Raw genomic sequence first — 24,611 nt, 5'->3', positions numbered from 1 at the left:
GGGCTCATGTGGCAGTTGACTCCCGACCCGGGGGTGGAAGGAAGAGGCTATGCCAGAGAGGAGAAGGCCTCTCTGAGGATGTGACAGATGCACTGACAGATGCATGACAGAGAGGAGTCCAGCAGGTGCAGCTCTGAGGGTAGCGAGCTCCAAGACGAGGGAATAGCTTGGGCATCATACTGGGGTACAGAGGAGCTTTCTGGGTGCAGAGGGGGCCAGGCATAGTGAGTGAGCAGAGAGAGGGCCAAGAGAGGGGCATGTGGGATCTGGTTTCTGTTTTTAAAAATCACTCCAGAGAGTAAAGGTATGCATATAAAACAGCGCATGCCATATGTTAGGTGCACATTCATTACGGAGATTATAGAAATGTTTGCAAGGTGGTGAGCAGTGTCAGACACATAATACCTGTGATAAGAGGTTTTTACAAAGCATGTAATGTGTGCTTAGCTACTTCCTAAAGGTAGTAATTCAAAGATAATTAAGAAAAAGACCTGCCTTTAGCAGTTCACAGTCTAGTAAGGACACACCAAAAGATCACGATAACACATAATTGTAAGTTGGGATAAGGTGGGAAGGAGCTAGCAAGAAGGAAAAAGACAAAGGCCATTTCCTCTGGAAGGGAGACAGCATGATGCATGCAGCCCTGTGGTGTTTCCATACGATCAGAGTGGAGGCTGGGGACCCAGACAGGGCTCACCTAGAGGGGCATTCGGAGCCCAGGGAATGAGCAGAATGTGTCCTGTTGGTAATGGGAGTCACTGGAGAGTATTGGACAAGAGGCTACTTTGCCGAGGATTGGTGTTCTGGAAGATCTGCTGGGCTGGAGGGTGCGCTGAGGCAGGTGGAACAGAAGTGGAGTCACCTTGAAAGTTTAGCGAGTCCTGACCCACTGTCGAGGTGACAGCGAGCAGGTAAGGGCTGGACCAGGGTGGTAAAAAAAATAGGTGAAAAGTAGACAACAGGTTAATAAATATTTTGAAGGAGAAAATCAGCTGGATATGACACAGAGTAAACACTCAATAAAACCTTTTTTTTTTTTAATTGAATTGATTGGGTGGGAAGGACAGAGTGGAGATAACAGCCTCTATCAGGGCAGTGGAATGCGAATTAGAGACCAGGTTCTCAGCAAACACTCCATAAACTGCTGACTATTGTCATCATTACTACCAGATTCAGAGTCATAGACTATCCAGGGAAATCTCAAGGAGGCAAGGAAGAGGAGAAATAGTCCTGGCCTCAGGGGCTCTGGGGTTGAGGATTAAGGGGCAGGCTGGTGGGCTGGGATCTGGGCACTACTCCAGGTTGCAAGAGAGAGAGAGTCAAGATGTTACAGACCAAACAGTGTGCCCTGTTACTGGCTCTGATTCCTGCACACAATTTGTCAGTTCCACTCATTACCTGCAGCATGCCCAGGTGAACAACGCCCACGTTCAAAGCCACCAGGGGAGGCTGTGGGGACCTCAGGAAGTACAGCTTCCCCTGCCCACAGGCCACTCCTGACATCTGCCATGAGAGCATGCTGCCTCTGCTTGGCCTTCAGAAAGGATTGTCACCTGGAGCGTGTCTCACTGAAGGGGTCCACAGCAACGTTTGGACTTCAGCAAGTTTGCCACAGATTTGAACCATGAAACAACGATTGATGACCTGTTCAGCAGCTCCTGCCTTCGCCCGCCATTAGTCAGTCTTGGGAAAAAATTTCCCAGGGCAGAGAGACCAGAGGAAGAGGCTGACAACTCTACCATTACATTAAGAGTTTATTAGGGGGACCTACCTATGAGGTGCCTCCCTGGCTATGGCAAAAAGCCATATCCTCAGCACCAGACATCAGGCGCTAAGGGGTTATACAGGACAGGGCAGGATGGATGGGGTACTGTGGCATGATCCACCCTAGATAAGAGAAAACCCCCCATCATGCTTGCCCCGGGTTTTAGGACCCAGCAGAAATCAGCACGCTGTGTCACAGGGGAGGCATCAACAGAGACTCAGGCATTTAGCAGGAGCAATCCCTGTTCTGCTGATCCAGCTGGCAGGTCCTGCAATGCTCAGACAACGGCCATGCCATGGAATAGGCTTTCCTTTACAGTCACTTGCAGAAGTCAGCCGTCTTTGATGACTCTCCATCTGTTACATTTGGTCAAACCAGATGGATTGAAGTTACGTGCTTATCTCCGTGTCTTCCAAGCCCCGACTAAAAAAATGTCAACAAAGAAGTTTTTTGAAGGTTATAAACCCAAGGGGCAACTAGAGGAAGAGAGGAAGCAGTAGATGTCAAGAGGTAACAGCAATTTTTTTGAAAATGAACATTACAGGGGAAATGACACCTGATGTAATAAGGAGAAAAGCTGAATTATAAGTGTCCATAAATGGGGTTACAAACAGGAAACCAGCCAATTTATTCCCCCCCGGCCCCCCCCCCCACACACACACACACCAGGGGAGACAGTATGCTGAAAGCCAGGCTGAATCTGCTCACCACATTCACCTCCTGGCTGTCGGCTGTCTGTGCTAGTGGCAGCCCCACTCAGCCTGGTGCCCTCATTTCAGTCAGAAAGCTGGTCACTTTAATAGCAGGAGACAGAGGGACAGCATGACTGATTCAGAGGAAATGTGCCACCACTACTGAGAAGGCATCTCTAAGCATGGAGTGGCGGTGCTGGCGGGGGGGTTGGGTGGGGAGTAGGGGGGGGTGGAGGTGGAGGCGGGGGGGAGAACCTGGAAATCCATCACTACACAGGAAGGTTGTAAAGATGGAGTTGATTGCCCTAACCTGTTTGGCTCAGTGGATAGAGTGTTGGCCTGCGGACTCAAGGGTCCCAGGTTCGATTCCGCTCAAGGGCATGTACCTTGGTTGCGGGCACATACCCAGTAGGGAGTGTTCAGGAGGCAGCTGATTGATGTTTCTCTCTCATTGATGTTTCTAATTCCATCTCTCTCCCTTCCCCTCTGTAAAAAATCAATAAAATATATTTTTAAAAAAAGATGGAGTTCGTCACACATGTAGCTCCTCAGTCAGGGGGGAGGGGGTCACTGGCAGATCTGCCTCCTTCCTATCCTGCCCCAGGCCCTCAGCCACGCCCCCCACCCCCTCTCCCCGCATCCCCCGTGACTGTTCTCACAGTAGCAAACGCTTTATTTAGTACCTTCATTTGGAAAAAAAACATGGAATTATTTATACCATATGAAAAAAGTATATTTTTCATCATAAAAACAATAACTGCTTATTAAAATTTAGAAAAATAAGAAAAATGAAGATTAAAGCAAAAATAAATAATTTCTGCCCGGAAGCACTGTTAATATTTGTTTGGGTTTTGTTCTCAGCTTTTTAATAACTCTTCTATATATGGACACATTTTTTACATTGCTATAATTACATACTATCTTGCTTTATAACTTTCTATTAAATTGTAAGTGTTTTGATGCTATTACATCACTCAATGTGTTACATCAATTTTACATGTTTTCCCAATTTCCATTGAATGATTATACCATGTGCTACATAACTTTTGCATTATACCATGTGCTACATAACTTTTGCATTCATGGGGTCCTGAACTTTTACCATTAAACATTATACTTAGTCTCTTATTTAGGATTATTCCTTCAATTTAGAATCCCAGGAATGCTATTTCTTGGTTAAAGACCATGAATATTTTGAGGTTCTTGAGAAGTATACATTAGCTTTTAACATTCGTATTGCTTCATTCATTCTCATTTTTTTGTAAATATTTATTGCATATTCACTATGCTCCAGATACTGTACTGGGAACTGGGGGTTCAGTAAGGGGGAAAATCACAATCTCTATGTCTATGAACAAAGTAAATTTAGCAGAGGAAAACTTCAGTTCAATAATCAAACAAATGAATGTATAGTTTAAAATGGTGATAAACATAGAAGATGCTTTGAGAAAGTAAAACAGAGGAGTCTAATTGAGATAGGAAGTAGGTTAGAGAAAGCTTCTCTAAAGACATCGCTTCAGCTAAAATCTAATGGTGCAGTAGATTTAGCCAAACTAAGAGTGGGGCAAAGCATTGTACATGTAGAGGACATAGCACGTGCAAAGGCCCTGAGCACAAATGGGTCATAGTATGTAAGGAGCTAAAAGGACACCATTGCGTCCAGAATGCAAAGAGCAAGAGGAGCAAACACAAGATAAGGCTGGACAGGTAAGTTTGGAACAAATAACAAGGATTTGTAGTGTTATCCTAAGTGCAGTGGGGTGATAGGCAGGAAAATAACATGATATTTGTGTGTTCTAAAAGGGCTGGGGGTGCAGACAGAGGGAATTGGGGATGATGACTAAATGGTATGGGATTTCTTTTCAGAGTAATGAAAAAAATGTTCTAAAATGGATTGTGGTGATGGATGCACAACTCTGTGAAGATCCTAAAAGCATTTGAATTGTACACTTTAAATGAGTGAGTTGTATGGCATGTGCACTATATTTCAATAAAGCTCTTTATAAAATGTGAAGCTGGCTTCAAGGTGAAGAATGTGTTGTAGGTGGGAAGAGTGGATGAGTAGAACAGTTTGTAATCATTGATTTGGGATTTGATTGATGGATTGTTCCATTGGCCACTGAGAAGGGAGCAGCAGGCAGACTCCAGATATATTTTTGCATTTATATTAATTTCTCAGATCAGGTGTTAGCTTGTCAAGGCTAGAGATTTCTATTCTTTTACTAAACAAATACACTTTCCCCTCATCTTTACTAAGGTATAATTGACAAATAAAATTGTTAGTATATTTAAAGTGTGCAACCTCATGATTTGCTATACATATGCATAGTGAAAGGTTTCCCACCATTCAGGTAATATATTCATCTTCTCACATAGTTCCCTTTTTTTTTTTTTTGAGTGCATGAGAACACTTACCTGCTCTCTACGCACATTTCAAGTATGCAATACAGTGTTGTTAACTATAATCACCATGCTGTACATAAGATCCTCTAAACTTACTCATTTTAACGGATCTCCACATTTCTACCACCCCCTCCCCAACCCCAGCAACTGCTATTCTACTCTGTGTCTACGAATTTTACTTTTCTTTTCTTTTTTTTTTTGTATTTCATATATAAGTGTGGAATATCATTGCAGTCCTTGTCCTTTTCTGTCTGGCCAATTTCATTTAGCTTAATGCCCTCCAGGTTCATCCATGTTGTCTCAAATGGCAGAATGTTATATACCACATTTTCTTTATCCATTTATCTGTCAAAGGATACTTAGGTTGTTTCTATATGTTGGCTATTGTAAATAAACATGGGAGTACAGATAACTTTTTGAGAGAGTAATTTTGTTTCCTTCAGATAAATACCCAAAAGTGGGATTGCTGGATTATGTCACAGTTTTATTTTTATTTCTTGAGGTACCGCCATACTATTTTCTACAATAGCTGTATAAATTTACAATCCCACCAACAGTGTACAGGATTCCTTTTTCTCTACATTGTCACCAGCATTTGCTATTTGTTGTCTTTTTGATGATAGCCATTCTAAAAGGTGTGAGTTGACATCTCATTGTATTTGGATTTGCATTTTTCTGATGATCATTAGAAATGTTGAGCACCTTTTTTCATGTGCCTATTGAGGATTTGTATATCTCCTTTTGAAAAATGTCTCTTCAGGTCCTTTGCCCGTTTTTAAATTGGGTTATTTAAACAAATAGTCCTTTTTTATAGCTCATAGGACTGAGTTTGAAAATTTGCTAAGACAATGGGAGGACAAAGGAAAGATCAAGAATGTATTGGGGAGAATCAGGGAAGTCCTGGGCAGGGAAAAATAATTTGTATCTAAATTTGAAGGATGAAAGATTTTACCAAGAAGAGAGGAATCTGCAGATGGAGAGTGGAGTGGGAGAGAGTTGGATGATGGAGAGGGATGGAAAGTTGGAAAAGCATTATGAAAAGCTGAAGGAAACAGCACTGGTCAAATTGCAGCCAAGATGTTTGGGAAAGCATCATTTGGCTGTGATGTAGGTAGTGGTCCACAAAAGTGACTGCAGATCAGCATCTTCTGGGTTGTTTATGAAAATAGTAGCAGAGACAAAGTCATGTGTTCATTGAACCACATCATGTTCTTCTGGGACACTCGGGAATACTGTATTTCCTAGCAGCCCTAGAATGGCCAAATTGGTTCATATCTTCCTCTTTCTATGTCCTGGTAGTCCCTTTCGCAGGTCCTTGTTCTATCAGTTTCTTATACTTCTATAACAAATCACCACAACTTAGTGGATGAAAGTAACATAAATTTATTGTCTTCCAGTTCTGGAGACCAGAAGTCCAGGGTGAGTCTCACTGGGCAAAGACCAGAGCTGTGTTCCTTTCTGGAGACTCTAGGGAATGATCCATTTCCTGGCCTTTTCTAGTTTCCAGATAATTCCTGGATTTCTTGGCTCATGTCCCTTTCCAGCTTTATGGCTGGTCAAGCCTTTTTCATGATGTCATCTCTCTTACTTTAACTCTTCTGTCTCCTCTTTCCCATGGAAAGACTCTTATAGTTACACTAGAGGCCCGGTGCACGAATTTTGTGCGCCGGTAAGGTCCCTAGGCCTGGCCTGTGATCAGGGCCATCTTCCCCAGTTGCCCGCAGCTGGTCCTGTCTCCCAGCATCACTCACCCCCGGTTTCCCATTTGCCATTGGGTGATGGGTGCCTGACAGCCAGGAAAAGGGACCGAGAGGTGGTCAGTGTGCCTCATAGTGACTGGTCCAGCGGTTGTTCTGGTCATTCTGCTGTTAGGATCAATTTGAATATTATCCTTTTATTATATAGGATAGAGGCCTGGTGCATGGGTGGGGGCCTGCTGGCCTTCCCTGAAGGGGGCCCCGGATCAGAGTGGGGGTTCCTGCTGGGGGCAGGGCCAGCCAGGGTGAAGGGCTGCAGGTGGTTTGCAGGCCAGCCACACCCCCGGCTTTGTCAGGAAGAATGTTCGGAAGACACCTGGTCTATCTGGTCTAATTAGCATATTATCCTTTTATTAGTACAGATTGGGCCCATAATGATTTCTATTTTGAAGGTCAGCTGATTAGCAACTTTAATTTTCCCTTGCCACGTAACATAACATTTTAATACATTATACGGATTGAGGTGTGCACATATTCAGGGGGCCATTATTCTGCCTACCCCAGTCCACCCTCCTGCCTCTAAAGATCTAAGTCTCACATACAAAGCACATTCAACCTATCTCAAGGTCCCCAAAGGGGGACATGGTAATCTTAAGCCATTACACATTACATGTACTATCCTGCTGGATGGTGAAATTTCATGGCCAAGTCATCCCTGTTTTCCCAGCCAACAGCCGGTCAGCCACCAGAAGCAGAATCTAACCTAGAGATGTATGAGTCAGCACAGTGAAGTTCAGCGTAAATTGCCAACTTATAGAATTGTGAGCTAACTACATGAGCTAAGCTTTGGGGTGGTTTATTATATAGTAACACATAACTGATATATTCTCTCACATCTAGTGGGTTCATGCAACTAGTTTTGATCCCTGGAATGTGGACAAGAGTGATGTATACCACCTCCACGTCTGGCCCCTACAATCTGCAAATCTGTGAGCCAAGAGATAGGAGAGGTTCTGTAAGAAGACTCTGGAACACAGTGGACAACCCAAATTGAAGGAGCATGAGTCCAGTTACTAAAAGGACAGCTGTATAGAGAGCCACCCAACCAGGAGTATCCTTGCTGGGCTTTGAGTGAATGAAGTGATCAAGTGCCAGGGTGATTTTTTACATTAGTCACTAAAATATTGTATGTTGCTTTTTGTCATAGGAAATAGCATTAATGACCCTAATGTTGGTGTTGCTACCAATAATTGGTACTAGGTGAATCGTTATGTACCATGCTTAATCTGATACTACGTGTATCAAATCCATAGACTGGATACTGAGAAAGGATAGATGTTGAGAAACGGTTGAATTGGGTGACAGAATACAAACAAGTGTTTGTGCTTGCTAAGGTATTTATTCACTATTTTAAGCAATAAAAGGCCAGTAACCATTTTTCAGTAGGAGAGTGACAAAATGAACTATGATTGTTTAATACTTTTTTCTTCTCTCTCTCCGTTCCCACACTTTGCTACCTAATGTCATGCTGTGATCACAGTCAGTGTTTTGTAAATAACTGTTTAAAGCAAGGTAGGAAGGAGCCATGTGAAATGGTGTTATCAGCATCCTCATAGTTCTGAAGATACTGATAGCATTTGCATGATTTTCATTCTTTATTAACAGCATCCATTGCTTTGATTTATGGTCTCAAACATCCTTACGTGAATCCAGTTTAATGTCTGTAGCTATGCTTTGCTCCTTTTAATCCTCTTCAAGGGATGCACCAGGTCTCTGCTCGTCTTCCTGTGGAAGGGCTCCCTGAAATAGCTCCAGACTATGAAATGTACCTCTATTGATTTCCGTGGAATTCAATCAGCAGAAAGCCAGTCTAGGCCTCTGTGAAGTTGTATGTTCACATGTTTTCATACCCCTTTCATAACAAGGGACACATCATCTTTTAAAGATAAGTTATTAAAATTTAAGGTTCAGAGAAGGCTTAGAAGTGCCAGAAATCTCTGCATTCTCTATCCTCGTTCCCTTACTGTAAATTCCTGTGCCTGATCCATTCAATGAAAAATCAGTTGTGCTGCCCTCTCATCACTCTTCATCTTCTTTGTACACAGCGTCCATTACCCTGCCTTCTTCAGAGTTACACAGCCTTGCTGAAATACTAAGCTGTTTACAGAATATTTACTGTCTCGCTTAGTTAAAGAGAAGGTGATCCAGGTGAGCATTTTTATTTTATGAGGTCTGTCCATGCTGTCTAGGACCATGAAATCAGTAGGTTGACCCTTTCTTGACACATTAGCTCTCATATTAATGGTGTGTCCACTTGACTAACCAATGGTTGCCAACTTCATTAAAGGATGCTAATGAGTAAAAAAAATTATCAGAAAACAATAATTAACCTGAGTATAAAAGTATTAACCAGAGGCAATCAATCACTTTCCCAGGCTTAGTAAACACTTAGAATGTATTAACTGTCCCTAAAGGAGTAATTAAAGAACTTAGCTGTGCTATTGCAAACACAAACAAAAAAGGGTGAAGCACAAAGTGCAAATCTGGATGAACATTAGCCAAATGATTGACATCAGATGTTGCAGTCACAGCGCTGGATGCTTTCTGATAGGTGAGTCTGTCACATCTCCAAGCATGCATTTCTCTAAAAGACAAATCAGGGAAAACACCACCTGCCATAAGCTACCTGATCGTTGCCTATTTGGGCTCATTCTTCTGCATTTCATTCACACTATAATAACAATAGTAACAATTTACCTCACATCGGGCAAAATTGCTTTCCATACAAGTGATAAATATGTGCACTATTATCAGAAGTATATGATTAGGCAGGTTATATTCCCCACTGGTCAGTGTTATGTAGGGTTGTGTTCTTAATAGCGATGTTGAGGAATAATTGGCATATAATAAGCTGCACATATTTAAAGTGTACAATTTGATAAGTTTTGACACGTGTATAGATCCATGAAAACATGACCATGATTGACATAGAGAACATCTTCATCACCCATAAAATTTTCTGTGTCTCTTGTAATTTCTCATTCCCAAACCTCCACCCCTTTGCAGGCAACCACTTGTCTTTTTGTCACTATAGATTAGTTTGATTTTTTAAAGAATTTTATATAAATGAAAACAGACAGTATAGTTTGTTCATTATAATTATTTTGAAATTCTTGCATTTTACAGAATCTTGTATTGCTGAGTAGTAATCCATTATATGGATAAATCACAGCTTGTTCATCCATTCATCTGCTGTTGGACATTTGGGTTAATTGGAGTGTTGGGTTATTACAAATAAAGCTGTTATAAACATTTGCATACAAATCTTTGTATGCTCATATGGTTTCATTTATCCTTGGTAAATATCTATGGATCATATGACATGGGTATTTTTAATTTTTCACAGACTGCCAAACTGCTTTCCAGAGTGGTCCTACCATTTTACATTCCAAGTAGAAGTTTATGAGAGTCTCAAAATCTCATAAAATTGAATATAAATGTTGTGTTTATTATTAGTTCTCATTTCTCTTGGGAGAAGGTCCAGAGCCTGAATATTTGTAGCCAATATATTTCCAATATAATGTTTCATTTTAGTAACTTTCTATTTATCTTTTGCTATGGCTTAATAACTATCCATTTGGTTCTAATTTAAGAAAAAAGCAGTTATTTATTTCTGATTTTCTTCACTTCACGAGATAAATATACTTTGTAGGAAAAGCACCTCCCACTACCACCTTGTCGTCATATATTTCATGCTCAGTTGTCATGATGCAGAATTCTTCCAAAAGTCTCATGTATTTTCTTTCTGTGTGCTCATGATCATAGCTCTTATTTTTACTGTCCTCGTGCTTTTCCAGTCCACCTTAAAAACTTACCCCCTCTCTCTAAACCTGGACATGCCTCTCTCAGCCCAAGAAACATGTCTGATAGAGAGATAACTCCAAATTTCTGAGATTTCGGTCTGAGCAGTTGAGTACCTTCCTACCTGCTAGACAAGGCAAAGTGAGAGTCAGCTGGTAAGCTGGTTGAACAGAAAGAGGCCTTCTCCGGGTTTGGGGCAGGCAGCAACTTCTGTTAGATGCTGCTAAACATATGTTTTTGTTTCTTAACATTGAATAGGGGTGGGTTTAAGAAGGGGTGTTCAGTAATATTCCATGAGACTTTGCCAGCATTTTCTCATAATGAGAAAGTGAGAAAGACCTAGACTGACAATGCTATGCATGTATATAGACAGTTCCCAACTTACAATATTTTGACTTTACTGTGGTGCAAAGGTGATACACCTTCAGTAGAAACTGTACTTTGAATTTTGATCATGGTCCAGGGTAGCAATGTGTGGTTTGATACTTTCTCCTGATGCTGGGCAGAGGCAGTGAGCCACAGCTCCCAGTCAGCTTTGCGATCACCGGAGTACACACCCAATCCTCTACAGTGTACTCTATAGTGTTTTGCGAATACTGTGCTCTGAGCATGTTTAAGGAAGGCTAGGGATATTAAATATATTTTAACTTAATGATATTTCAATTTACGATGGGTTGGTTGGAACATAACCCCATCGTAGGTCATATTGGAACATAACCTCATCGTAGGACATATATGACACCAAAGATTGTATTATTTGATATATATATATATATATATATATATATATATATATATATATATATATATTTGGTACATGTATATATCAGTCAAACTGATCCAGGTAGAAGTAGTTTTATATTCTGATCCAACAGCAATATTACTCTTTAAATATACAGGATGTCCCCTAAAATTATACCTACATTCTTTAATAGCTGGTAGCTCAATTTTGAAAATGTATTTTAATAAATACTGCCTTTATAATTATTCAAAGTGTGTATATACATTTTTGGGACACCCTATATGTGTGTATCCTACAATTTGATAGGGCTGCTAAAATAAATAGGATTGTGTGCATTAAGTCTGGAAACTATTTCTGTTGAAGACTTGAGGGAGCCCTGAGACCTTTTTCAAAGAACTATTTGTAGAAGAAATATTGAGATCAATTATTCCATTTCTGGTTTTCTTCACTTCATGAGATAAATATACTTTGTAGGAAGAGCCCCCCTGTTTTACCACTTTGGAAAGGAGTTAGGCATTATCTACTAATCATGAATATACTAATATCCTATGTACCAGCAATTCCACTCCTAGGTAACACACACACACACACACACACAGAGAGAGAGAGAGAGAGAGAGAGAGAGAGAGAGAGAGAGAGAGAGAGAGAGAAAACAAATGTGTTTGCATGCACCAAAAGATGTATATAAGAATGTTCATAGCTGCTTTGGGGGTTATAAATTGTAAATAGTCTAAATGGGGCTGGGTGAAAAAGGTGAAGGGATTAAGCAAAAGAAACAATGAAACAAACAAACAAAAAAAACCCTCATAGACACAGACAACAGTTTGGTGATTACTAGGGGAAAAAAGGGCTGGGGGAGGTAGAAAGGGTAAAGGGTAGATAAATGGTGACAAAAGGAGACTTGGCTTGGGTTGGTGAGTACATAATATGATATTCAGATGATTTATTATAGCATTGAACACCTGAAAGCTATATAATTTTATTAACCAATGTAAAAAAACCCAGAATTTTCATAGCTGTATTTGGGGTTATAAATTATAAACAATCTAAATGTCTATCAACTTTAGAATGAATAAATCCATCATGGAATATTTATAGATAAGATTCCACACAGCAACAGATATAAATGATGTATTTCTACATGCAGCAACATGAATGAATGTTACAAATACCATATTTGGCAAAATAAGCCACACACACACACACACACACACACACACACACACACAAACAAAAATAAAATACACACACATGAGGTATATGATTCTTTTATATGAAAACTAATCTATAATAATAAAAGCATAAGATGCTAATTAGACCAGACGTCCTTCCAGGACGTCATTCCATCCTTCCGGACAAGCCGGGGCTGCAAGGGAAGCCCAGATCTTGGGTACCTGCCAGTAGCTGCAGGGAAGCCTTGGTCCCAGGTGCCTGCTGGCGGCTGCAGGGAAGCCCATGTCCCAGGTGCTAGAGGGAAGTCGGTGCTGGCAGCCAGCGGAAGAAGACCTACTCTTGCATGAATTTCGCGCATCGGGCCTCTAATCTATTTGAGTGTGCACGTTTATATGGTATAACTATAAAGAAAAGCAAGAAAGTTATTAGGATATTGGAAGTAGTAGTTAGAATAGAGGCTACTCTCCTGGAGGAAGGAGAGGGTAGAGGTTGATTTCTGGGGTGTTGGGTGCTATATTGTGCTTATGAATGTTTTGCATGTTAACAAATCATTGTTTATATAGTTTTGGTTTTTGTAGTTTTCCATATAAAATTTATACTTGATGAATTTAATAAAAGAAAGATTTAACAAAGTCCTCCAGTCACTGTCTATGGAGGTTGGTCTGGACAGATTACATGCTGGCCATTTCTCTCTGGTGTGGCTCCGGCTCATGCTGATGCCCCCTGACCCAATCACCTCTCTCTCTCCCACATACACCACTTAGTTCTGAGTGCTCCCCAATCTCTATCTCAGATTTCCTTTGAAGATGATGCTTTGACATTCTACCCATGCTCATATGTTTCTCCAGGTGCTTCATCCTTGAAGTACTTGCTCTCATACAGGTGCCAATAGCTCCCAGCAGCTGTAGCCCCTGCAGCTGGAGATAAGCCTGCTTTGTCCTCTATACAAATCCCCAGAGCCATGGTCTCCCCTTCCCCAGGTTGCTTGTTCCCAGAGACAGAACACTTAGCTATCATCCACTGGCCTGGTATCCCCGTGGGAGTCAGCCTGAGAGACAGTGTGTATGTCCTTTTCTCCGAAATAATGCTTTCTCTATTTTGTCAACTTTCTTTTATTCCAGACTTCAGATATCTCTTCTTTAGATGCCATAAGACGTGGAGAGACATCAGGTAGAGGCAAGAAGGCCTCACTGCACTAATTAATGGGCTTTAAATTAAAAATAACAAATCACTATTCTCAAAGTGAATTTACCTAGATATGTCCTATTTAAAAATGTATATCATTGACCTTATTCTCAAAGGACACACTAATTAAAAGTGATTTGAGGACAGGATGGTAACAAACGTTTATTAATTTCCTACTGTGTGCCAGACAATGTGTTAAGCTCTTGGGTAATCCTACCCTTTGGAGTATATGTTTTTACCTCCAGTTTATATGCGAGGAAACTGAGGCCCATGGAGGGTCACAGCTTGCCCTTGCTCACTCAGACAGTGATTGAGAGAATAGGGATTGAAGCTCTGCTGGGCTTGGCTCCAAAACAGAGACTCTTTCCACACCATTAGGGTTCAGAGCTTCTGGACAGGATGATGTACAGGGCAGATCTGGCAAAATAAATATGTTACCTTGTAAATATCAGACACGTCAGATGTTTGTAAGAGCAATTGAATTCTAATGCGAGGTGGGATGGGAGAGATCTTCCTGCCTCTCTCCTATCCTTGAGTGAACAAAGTAATTATTGGTGGAGGCAAAATCATGGTGTCTGGATAACTCATTAGCTCTTATTTGTTTAAAGTTTGATGGTGTATGACAAAAGGATTTGTTCCAGATGTCAAAGCAGCACAATAGGGTTTAACAGCCTGTGCATTAGAAAAGCTCTGCTGCGGAAGTCATAGCAGGTCACTGAGGCAGAGAGCAGGTCAGAGCCAGCTGGACATCGCACAAAGTGCCCCGCTCCTCCAGGGAAGTCCCGCTTCCTGTCTCACCTCATCCATAAAGTCTTTGCCCACAACTGTGAACGTTAATGCTTTTCCCATTCTCTGAATTGAAAGTATTTGAAAGGTTTATTGAGATTAATTTCTTTTGGAGTTTGGTGCTGGAAAAACATTTTATCTGAAAGAATTATATACATATACACACATTATTATATTATATATTCATGTAATCTAAACTTTTTCATTCAACACATTTTACTTTTTTTTTTTGCTTGTCATGAGGCTCAGCATTCAAATTCTTACCCAAGTGCAGAGTTCTACTTAGCCTAACTTCTTCAAAGTATCTGCCCACTCTGTTACATACCTGTTTTGTCACTATTTGCATGGTCCTCTATTATCTATATGCCTCTTTATTCACTTTACTCTGGTTTCTTTTCTTCCTTAGCAATAATTACCACCTGGCATATCATTTAGTTATAAATTACTTTGTTATCTGTCTCCTAATAGGAAGAATATAAACTCCATGACAACACAGACATTATCTATTCTCTTCACTGCTGTACATTTGGAGCCTAGAATAGTGCCTTAAACACTGTAGGTTCTCAAGAAACATTTGGGGACTTGAACAATAAGGATTCCCATTAAAATAATGGGAGGTGGGAAATGACCATCAACCCCACTTTCATAAGCTTTAGAGAGAAGAAGGGAAAGTTAAGACTTGGGTAATACTTGAGCAATCATGATCTTTGCTTTTCTAAAAACCTTCCTTGGGACATGAGAAAATCTATCCATCCATCATTAACTCATTGAACCTACTCACATACTTTGTCTGTGGCCATAGAGTGAAGGCCAGTCTTGCTCTCCCTGTTGCTCCTGGCTCTTCTGTCCTTGTCCCCCCACCATCCACCCTAACTGGTTCCCCCTTCATTTAAATTTGATCCATTTTCACCTCTCCCCAGCTTCCTTTGAAATTCATATCCCTTCAGCTTGTTGATTTGGGTTCCTTCTATTCTCTAAGAGAATTTGTAAACCCCAAGAATCCCAGCCTCTGAGAAGGGAGGGCTGGTGTGTGTGCAATGCTCACAATGCCCTGGACATGGAGCCCGGCCCACAAAGTCTCTGGGAGCCCAAGGTCCCAAGTCCTCTCCCTTTCTCTGTCTGGGCCCAGCGTGACTGGGGAAGGCCCCTTGGCAGCTGTTTCAGTTTTTTGTTTGTTTGTTTGCTTTGCTCCTGAACGCGTCATCCAGCTTTATGACTTTATCATATGACCTTTTTTTTAAAAAAAAAAAATTCTGCTTTTTCCTTCATTTCCCTAATTTTGCCAAAATGGTGAGAGACATTCTATTAATTATGGTTTAAGCTGATTAATAACTCCAAATGGAAGCTTGACTTTTTCCGTAAATAGTTACTATACCAAAGAAATTGAGACAAGTTCCTGAGACTGAAATAAGCAACCCCATGTGACCTATCCTTATTTATCGTTTTCCGCCATTGACATGGAACAGAACCTCAACCCTGCTCTTTTCTAGGGCGGACACACGGTTCAGCCATCATTGCAAATCTCTCACTATCACCCATCTGAGAAGATTTAGCAGGTCCTTTTTCACATGTTATCAAACAAAAAGAGTTCGTCCACCTGGTGCTAGCAGTTAAACACTAAATGCCAAGAATTGCAATGGAGAAATGAGGGTCACTTTATTTACAGAGTGATAAGCAGGAGAACAGGAAAGTCCAGGCTCAAAAGCCTGAACTCCCTGCTCCAGGGTTGGGGAGGGCTTTTAAAGGGGGTCGGGGGAACAGGTTCACAGAAGTGCTGGTAGGGCAAGTTTTAATTGGAGGACCTTGGAGGTTGGCCATTTGTGGTAAGGGCTACAGCACCAGATCTTCTTGGACAATGGATCCTTCGCTTCTGAAAGGGTTCTGTTCTGGTGTTCAAGTTCCAAGTGTGTTTGATATGGGGGAGGCGAGACTTTGGTTCCGGGTGCAGGTGGAGGTCAACTTTGTTTTCTCCTCTGTCCATGCTTTGGCTGCGTGTCTTGCGGTTTTGATCTGTTGTCTCTGAAAAACAACTCAGTAGCTTGTTAAACATTTTGAGCTGTTCTGCGGTTACAGAAATAGCAGTGAAAATGACCTGCTCTAGCCTGCCACAATTTTGAGGTGCATGATTAATAGAACCCCTCACTAATAGTAAATACAAAATATTGCCCTTAGTGTGTGGCACACACAAGCATTGCTCCTTTATTCTTTTATGCTTCACTCTCCCATCTGTGAATGCTGTCTTCCTGCTAGAATGTGAGATTCTCAGAGTCTAAAAATACTTCTTACACTTTTTCTGTTTTCTCAAAAACCAAGAACAGTGCCTCTCACACAGAAAGTGATCAATAAATATTTGTGGCTGGGAATAGATATCAGCTCTTAGATTCATTAATGTACTTTTTGAAGCTGGTACCGACAGAAGAAGGGGGCAAACATAATTGTAGGTTAAATCCCTGAGTGGTCACCCCAACACACTGAATCAAGCTTTAAGAATCAGGCTCATTGGAGCTACATGCATGATGGGACTTCCCAGTCTTGGCATAGACAACTAATGTTGAAACCTGAAGTGGTTTCTGTAGCTGACCTCCAGGCTGTTTCCATCAGCTCAGATGTTTGCAGGTATTTTCCACTCCTGTAGCCTTTCTATTTTCCCTTTAACATACTTCTCCTCTTCTCATCAACAGTTCCCAAAGTCCAGCTATCTAAACTATTGTAAGGTTTTCTTCCCTGTCCATGTTTCAATCAGTCTGAACTTCTTCTGTCCAAGGCTGACCTTTCAGCCCCCTCCCTCAACTGTTTTTCCTCAACTCTTTCCTTGGCCTAATACTATGCACTGCTCAGCCAGGTCCGGCTAAGTGCTATAGCAAACAAGCTCCCAATCTCAGTGGCTTAAACCCATAAAAAGTTATTTCTCATCCAGATTACAGCCCAGTATGAGTGAGTAAGATCATTCTGGGACCCAGACTCTACCATCCCCTAGGAACCAGGAGTACACTTCCACAGCACTTTATGTCAGTTATCTATACTAATAAAAGGGTAATATGCTAATTAGATCTGGTTGACCAGCCATCTTTCAGATGTCCAACTTCCTTCCGACAAAGCCATGGTAGTGGGGGCCGAGGCAGAGGCAGTTAAGGGTGATCAGGCTAGCAGGGGAGGGCAGTTGGGGGTGAGATCAGGCCAGCAGGGGAGGGCTGCTTGGGGTGAGATCAGGCCAGCAGGGGGGGCAGTTAGGGGCGATCAGGCAGGCAGGCAGAGGCAGTTAGGGGTGATCAGGCAGGCAGGCAGAGAGGTTAGGGGAGATCAAGCAGGCAGAGGGGCAAGGTAGGGGTGATCAGGCAGGCAGGCAGGCAGAGAGGTTAGGGGTGATCAGGCAGGCAGGCAGGAGGCAGGCAGGCGAGTGGTTAGGAGCCAGTCATCCCGGATTGTGAGAGGGATGTCTAACTGCCGGTTTAGGCCCGATCCATGTGCATGAATTTTGTGCACCAGGCCTCTAGTATCACAATAAAGCTGGAAAGAAAATAACAATAGGACCTGCCACCTCGAGTGGTTGCCAGTAATACCAACCAGTGTTTATCTTTGGCCTTTGAAGACTAAGGCCAGAAACCAGCGGACCAATTAGAGATATTATCCAACGGGAAAAAAGGTTGGTCTCAAGATATATGTTATCCTTACATTTTAGATTGTATTCTAGTTAGGAAATTAATACAATGATATTATTTCCAAAAATAAGAGGTAAGATATGAATACAATGTTAAATTTGGAGGGTATGTTGGTTGGTTGGTTTTTGGTCTCCTGTGGTTGGAGGAGAAACATCAGCAGAAGCCAAGTTGAAGGGGGAGCACTTAAAAAAAAAAAAATATATATATATATATATATATGTGTGTGTGTGTGTGTGTGTTTATTGATTTCATAAAGGAAGGGAGAGGGAGAGAGATAGAAACATCAATGATGAGAGAGAATCTTGATTGGCTGCCTCCTGCATGCCCCCTATTGAGAATTGAGCCTACAACCCGGGCATATGCCCTGACCAGGAATCATACCAGTGACCTCTTGATTCATGGTTTGATGCTCAACCATTGAGCCACACTGGCTGGGCCAAGTGGTAATTTTGTTTTGTTTCCATCATTCCTTTTACACTTAATAGTTTGAATTTTACTATAAGGTAGAACTTTTACTTCTCCATTTGTTTATTTATATCAGTTTGGACTGAAAGATTCTTATTTTATTCACTATATTATAGTCCATAATACTTAATGTTTTAAAACTACAATTTTTTTTAGCTTACTCCCATACTTAGATTGATTCAATGTTTACAGCCAGTCTGTTTACCATAGTGTTACTGTTCATTTCTTGGTTGGCTGAGGTTTATCATCTAGTATTTCTTTAATAAGATGCTATGGGATTTATATCCTCTACGTTTTAACACACTTTAAAATGTTTTCTTTTTCTTCAACAGCTTTATTGATTTCTAATTCACATACCATATAATTCACTCATTTAAGTTGTATAATTCAATGATTTATAATATATCTAGAGTTGTGCAACTATTACCATAATTTTAGAAAAATTTTTATCACTTCAGAAAGGAATCTAGTCGCCATTAGTATTCAAGGTAAGAAATTGTTCTTACCTTGCCTTCACCCCTGGCCCTAGGCAACAACTGATGTATTTTCTATCTACATAGAGTTGCCTATTCTGGCCATTCCACATAAATTCAATCATATAATATATGGTCTCTTGTGATAGCTTCTTTCACTAAGTAAAATGTTTTATTAAAGGTTTATCAATGTTGTAGCATATATCATATGCTACATTTCTTTTTATATTGAATAATATTCCATTGGTTACATTTTATTGTTCTACTTACAGCTATTATGAATAATGCTGTTATGAGCATTCATGTACAAAGTTTGGTGTGGAGATAACATTTCATTTCTCTTGGGTATATACCTAGCAATTGGAATTGCTGGGCCATATGGTAATTCCATGTTAACATTCTGAGGAAATACCAAACTGTTTTCCATAGTGGCTGCCCTACTAGCAATGTATGGAGTTCCAATTTCTCCACCTCACCAACACTTATTATCTCTCTTTTTTTATTATAGCTATCCTAGTGACTATGAAGTGGTATCTCATTGTTGTTTTGATTTGCATTTACCTGATGGCTACTCATGTTGAATATCAGTTCTTGTGCTCATTGTCCATTTGTATATCTTTTTGGGAGAATGTCTAATCATATCCTCTGCTTGTTTTTAAATTGGGTTGTCCACTTTTTATTATTATGTTGACGTTTGTTTACATATTCTAGATATATTTTGCTTCTTAGATATATGATTTGCAAAAACTTTCTCCCATTTGTTGGCTGTCTTTTCACTCTCTTCATAGTGCCTTTTGAGGCATAAATATTTTAAATGCAGTCCAATTTATCTAATTTTTTCTTCTTTACCTATGGTTTTGGTGTCATACTAAGAAATTATTCCCTAATCCAAGGTCACAAAGGTTTAATTTTATGTTTTTCTTTAACAATTTTATAATTTTAGTAGTTACATTTAAGGTTTTGATATATTTTGAATTAATTTTTAAATATGCTATGAGTTAGGAGTCCAGCATCATTTTTTCCCATGTTGATACCCTATTTCCTCAGCACCGTTTGTTCAAAAGACTGTTCCATCTGCCATTGAATTGTTTTGGTACCCCATTAAAAATCAATTGAATGTGAGAGTATATTTCCAGACTATCAATTCTTTTCCATTGGTCTATATGTCTATCCTAATGGGAATGTAGATTCACTCTCTCTAGCACCAAATATGGAGAAGACTGAGGCCCATCCAGTAATTTTATCCTTAGAGCCAACTTGGTGTTTTGATTCAATTCCCAAAGGATTGTTTCTTTATCTGTTATGTTCACTATTTCTTAGAATATATCTGGGTGCTAATAGTTCCAAGTCAGTATTTCTTGAAACCATGGTATGCTTTCATTATGTGGATTTGATCTTTGTTTTATAGAAAGTTATTTACTTCAAAAACACTTTCTATAAAATATGATTGTTTTTGTTTGTTTCATTACTTTAGTCTCTTCTTTGGGGACAACAGTTATGAGAATTTACCTGACTTGATTTTATGTTCTCCATTGATGATAGATAAATAGATAGATAGATAACATAGGTAGATGTTCATTTCTCTTGGGTATATACCTAGCAATTGGAATTGCTGGGCCATATGGTAATTCCATGTTAACATTCTGAGGAAATACCAAACTGTTTTATGTTAGAACTCTTGATTTTATGTTCTCCATTGATAGATAGATAAATAGATAGATAGATAACATAGGTAGATGATAGATATGATATAAATATAGACTCATATATGCATTTATGGAATGTATATATACTTTCATTCTTTTATGTTCATTTCTTTCATTTTGCTTTATTTTCTCAACCCTTCCCTTCATAAGAATTACTGTACTTTTTCAACCATACTAATTCTTCTTTGTCTTGTCTTTTAACTTCTATTTCTCTGAAGGTTTGTTTCTCTTCTACTTTCTTCTTGTTCACTTCTTTCTGCTTATGTTTCATTTCACCCTGTTGTCCTGCTATGTATTCTCTCTGTGCTTCTGTTTCTGCCTTGAGCTTTATTTTTTAAAATCCTTTATTAAACTCTTCTTTAATGTATGAAACTTTGGAGACACTACTCCCCTGTTCAAAGACCATCTTTTCCTCTAGGCACTTTATTTGTCATTTGCTTTGGCTTTTTTCCTCCTTTTTTTGTTGTATAGTTTCCATATAGTTCCTGTCTTGGTCCCTTTTATATTATACTTGGTCTTTGACTAACTTGAGTTTATTCTATATGCATGAGAATTCTGTATTGGGAAGGGCAGAATTATTAGGTCCAGAACTAATTGTCTTGGCTAGCCTGTGAAGTTGCTCAAGACTCTTTGTTACCCATGTGAGCCAACAGATACGTGCCTCCATTTCAATCCTTCTCACCCACTTCCCCTCCTATCTGACTGCTTCCTGAAACCAGGATACACCTGTCTCAGTGTTGTTCATTTTTAAGTATTCATAAGCATTTACAGGAAGGGAGTCTAACAAAGTAGCATCTGCGGTTCTTGTTGAGATGCAGTGCCATGTGATGCTTTTATTCTGTTCTTTGTACTTTTCTATCATTTCACTTTTAATAGAAATGTATGTTATTTATAAGATCATAAAATCAATGCATTTTATTAAAAAGTAGAAGGTTTACATGATTACAGTGGAATAAAAGGAAGACATGGGTGAGTGGGAAAGCTGGATCTACGTGCTGTTACCTCTGAAGTGCCCCAGACTAATAGCTAATGACAGGCCTATTGAGGAGGTCATTGAGCTCAAACCTGGCAAGGCAAAATGGGCCACTACAGTTAAATAAATCACCAGGTTAAGCAGGAAAAGCACCCCAAGCAAGGCCGGACAAGGGGAAATCCTGTGCATTCCGATTACTGTGATAATCATCACCGTTCCCACGGAAGGGGAAACCGAAGCTCTAAGAGGTCAGGTAAATTGCCCAAAGTCCTTCCATTGTGCCCATTGATCCCTGCTCTTCTAATTCCACCTCCCAAGGCCTTTCCTCTCCTTCCTGCCTACTTATTAGCTCTCCCGCTGGGTGAGTCGGTGTATGGTGATGCTGTTAACCAAGGGAAGGACTGCCAGGGGGAAAAGAGGCGGCAGCTTGCAGGGAGAGATAATGACTGCGTTTTGGACATGATGAGTTATTGTGAGTGTAGCTCTCACAGCTCCACTGTTGGGATAACATGGAGGCAGAGGCATCATTTTATGTGAAAGCCCACTGTTCCTGTCACCCCGCTCCTGTCACTCAAACAAGGAAAGAAAATAATGTTTCTAGAACCCTGCTGGTGGCTGTCTTTCTCCCAGAATGAAACTACCTAGTACAGATGACAATGGGATCTCAAGGAGACAGGCTGTGACAGTGCCTGCTCTGAGTCATCCATGAGCCAAATAGAATCAGGAGTCTGTCTCGGCATCAGGTTCATTTCTCAGCATCCATCCTGCTCCGGGCTCTTGGGTGGGGCATTCCAGACACATTTGGGGCAGAGGGGGTGGGGAAGCAGGGACAGTCTTATCGAACAATTCTGGAACTTCAGTGATTCACCTTGTCCTAGGCAACTGGTCTCGGTTGATTTTCACCAGAGCCAAGTTTTCCACTTAAAACCGACAGGCACCGCATCCAGAACCATACTGCCTTTGTGCATAGACCAGTTTGCCAAGACTGACACTGAGGGTTCCAACAACAACAAAACAACAATAGCAATACACCAGCCAAACTAACACAACCCGTGTGTTATAAACCTTTTGCAAAAGAGGCAGTTGTTAAATTTCCAGCCTAAAGTGTGCCTGTGTGGAAAACAATGGCTATATATATATATATATATATATATATATATATATATATATCCCTTAAAATACGTTTTTATTGACTTTAGAGAGAAAGGAATGGAGAGGGAGAGAAAGAGAGAGTAACATCAATGAGGGAGAGAAAGGTCAATCGGCTGCCTCCTACTGGGGATCATCGAGCCTGAAACCATGACTGGGAATAGAACCAGCAACCTCTCAGTGCATGGGACAGGGCAATGCTCAACCAACTGAGCCACATCAGCTGGGGCCTATATTTCTTTTTATTTCCAGTTGAGATAGTATCATAAGCTTCTAAGTGTAACCTTTTGTTTTTGTATTAGATTTGAATTCAAATTCAGACTCAACTACATTTCAGTTCTGTGCCCCTATATTAGTAATTTAGTCTCTAAACCTCAATTTTTCTCATAATAAAATGGGCATCATGCCCTAGCCAGTTTGGCTCAGTGGATAAAGCATTGGCTTGTGGACTGAAGGGTCCCAGGTTTGATTCCTGTCAAGGGCACATACCTTGGTTGCAGGCTCAAGCCCTGGTCCTGGTCAAGATGCATGCTGGAGGCAACCAATTGAAGTGTCTCTCTCACATTGATGTTTCTGTCTCTCTGTCTCTCCCTCTCTCTTCCACTGTCTCTAAAAATCAACAGAAAAATATCCTTGGGTGAAGATTAATAACAATAACAAAAAATCTGGGCATCATAATACCAATCTCATAGCATCTTTGCAAGGATTCTATTAAATAAGATAATGTGTGGAAAACATTTATTGCAGAGTTTGGGACATAGCAAGTGCACAATAAATAGCAGCTATTATCAATATGCTTTTGTAAAATGCAGTATTTTCACAATTTCCCACAAAAATATTGTGCCTTGTACACAATGTGATTTTACTTCTGAAGAATGGATGTGGCGGCCACAGTGCATGTTAATGTCTTCTTAGATCCTCTCTCCAACAGTGCAGACACACTCCCTGCTCCAGCATTTATGCAAACAGAGCATGTTATCAACAGAAAGCAATGACAAAGTATACCAGTTAGAATCGACTTTAGATGGCAAGCAGAAGAGAGCAAAGGCCATCTTTTGTTGCCTGCATCAATGAGTATCCAGCATCTACTACTTGGTAGGATATTAATATACATTTTTAGATTGAATAAATTAATCATCTGCTATGTGCCAAACATCGTGTGAGGAGCTTTATGGACTTTGCTTCTATTGATGCTAACTGACCCTTGTATCAATCAGGATTGGCTAGGTTGTGCTATGATAACAAATACCCCTTTCCCCCAATCTTAGTGGCTTATTGAACAACAGTTTCTTATTCACTCATATTACATGGCTCATTGTTCAGCTGGCAGCTTTGCTTCCAAGCTTCCTCACTCCAGGATCCAGGTAAGAGAGCAGCCACTGTTGCCAGTCTCAGGAGCACAAAGAAAGTGCTGGGTGATTTGCAAACTGGCTGTTAGCTGCCATCCAGAAGGAACATGGCTCTCTCATTGCTCACATGCCATTGGCCAAGCATGTCAACTGGCCATGCCTAATATCCAAGGGGAAGAGAGGGGGGTAGTGCCACTCTGTCAAGTATCTGGGAGAATATATGGGATTTTGTGAGCAGTCCTTGTATCCTCATGAGGGAAACTGAGACTCTTGGGTAAGTAACTTGGCCAGGTGTTAAGGAAGTGAATCATAGCGTGTCGGCTCTAGAGTGTGTTGCATCCAATTTGTCTTTTTGGCCTGTTTATTTCTCATGTCTTCATGGAGCCAAATATTTGGTCTCTGTAGAGATCTGCTTTCCTCTAGCTTTGAATAGACTGAGTAAATAGAACCAAGATACCATTTCATATAAATATCAAATTCCAGTGAGTTGACTCCCAGGCAGAAGGACTCTTTCCAGAACCACAGGAGTAGCT

This window comes from Cnephaeus nilssonii (genome assembly GCF_951640355.1).
Source record: "Cnephaeus nilssonii genome assembly, chromosome: 2".
Lineage (NCBI taxonomy): Eukaryota > Metazoa > Chordata > Mammalia > Chiroptera > Vespertilionidae > Cnephaeus > Cnephaeus nilssonii.
This window is presented reverse-complemented; position numbering follows the sequence as displayed.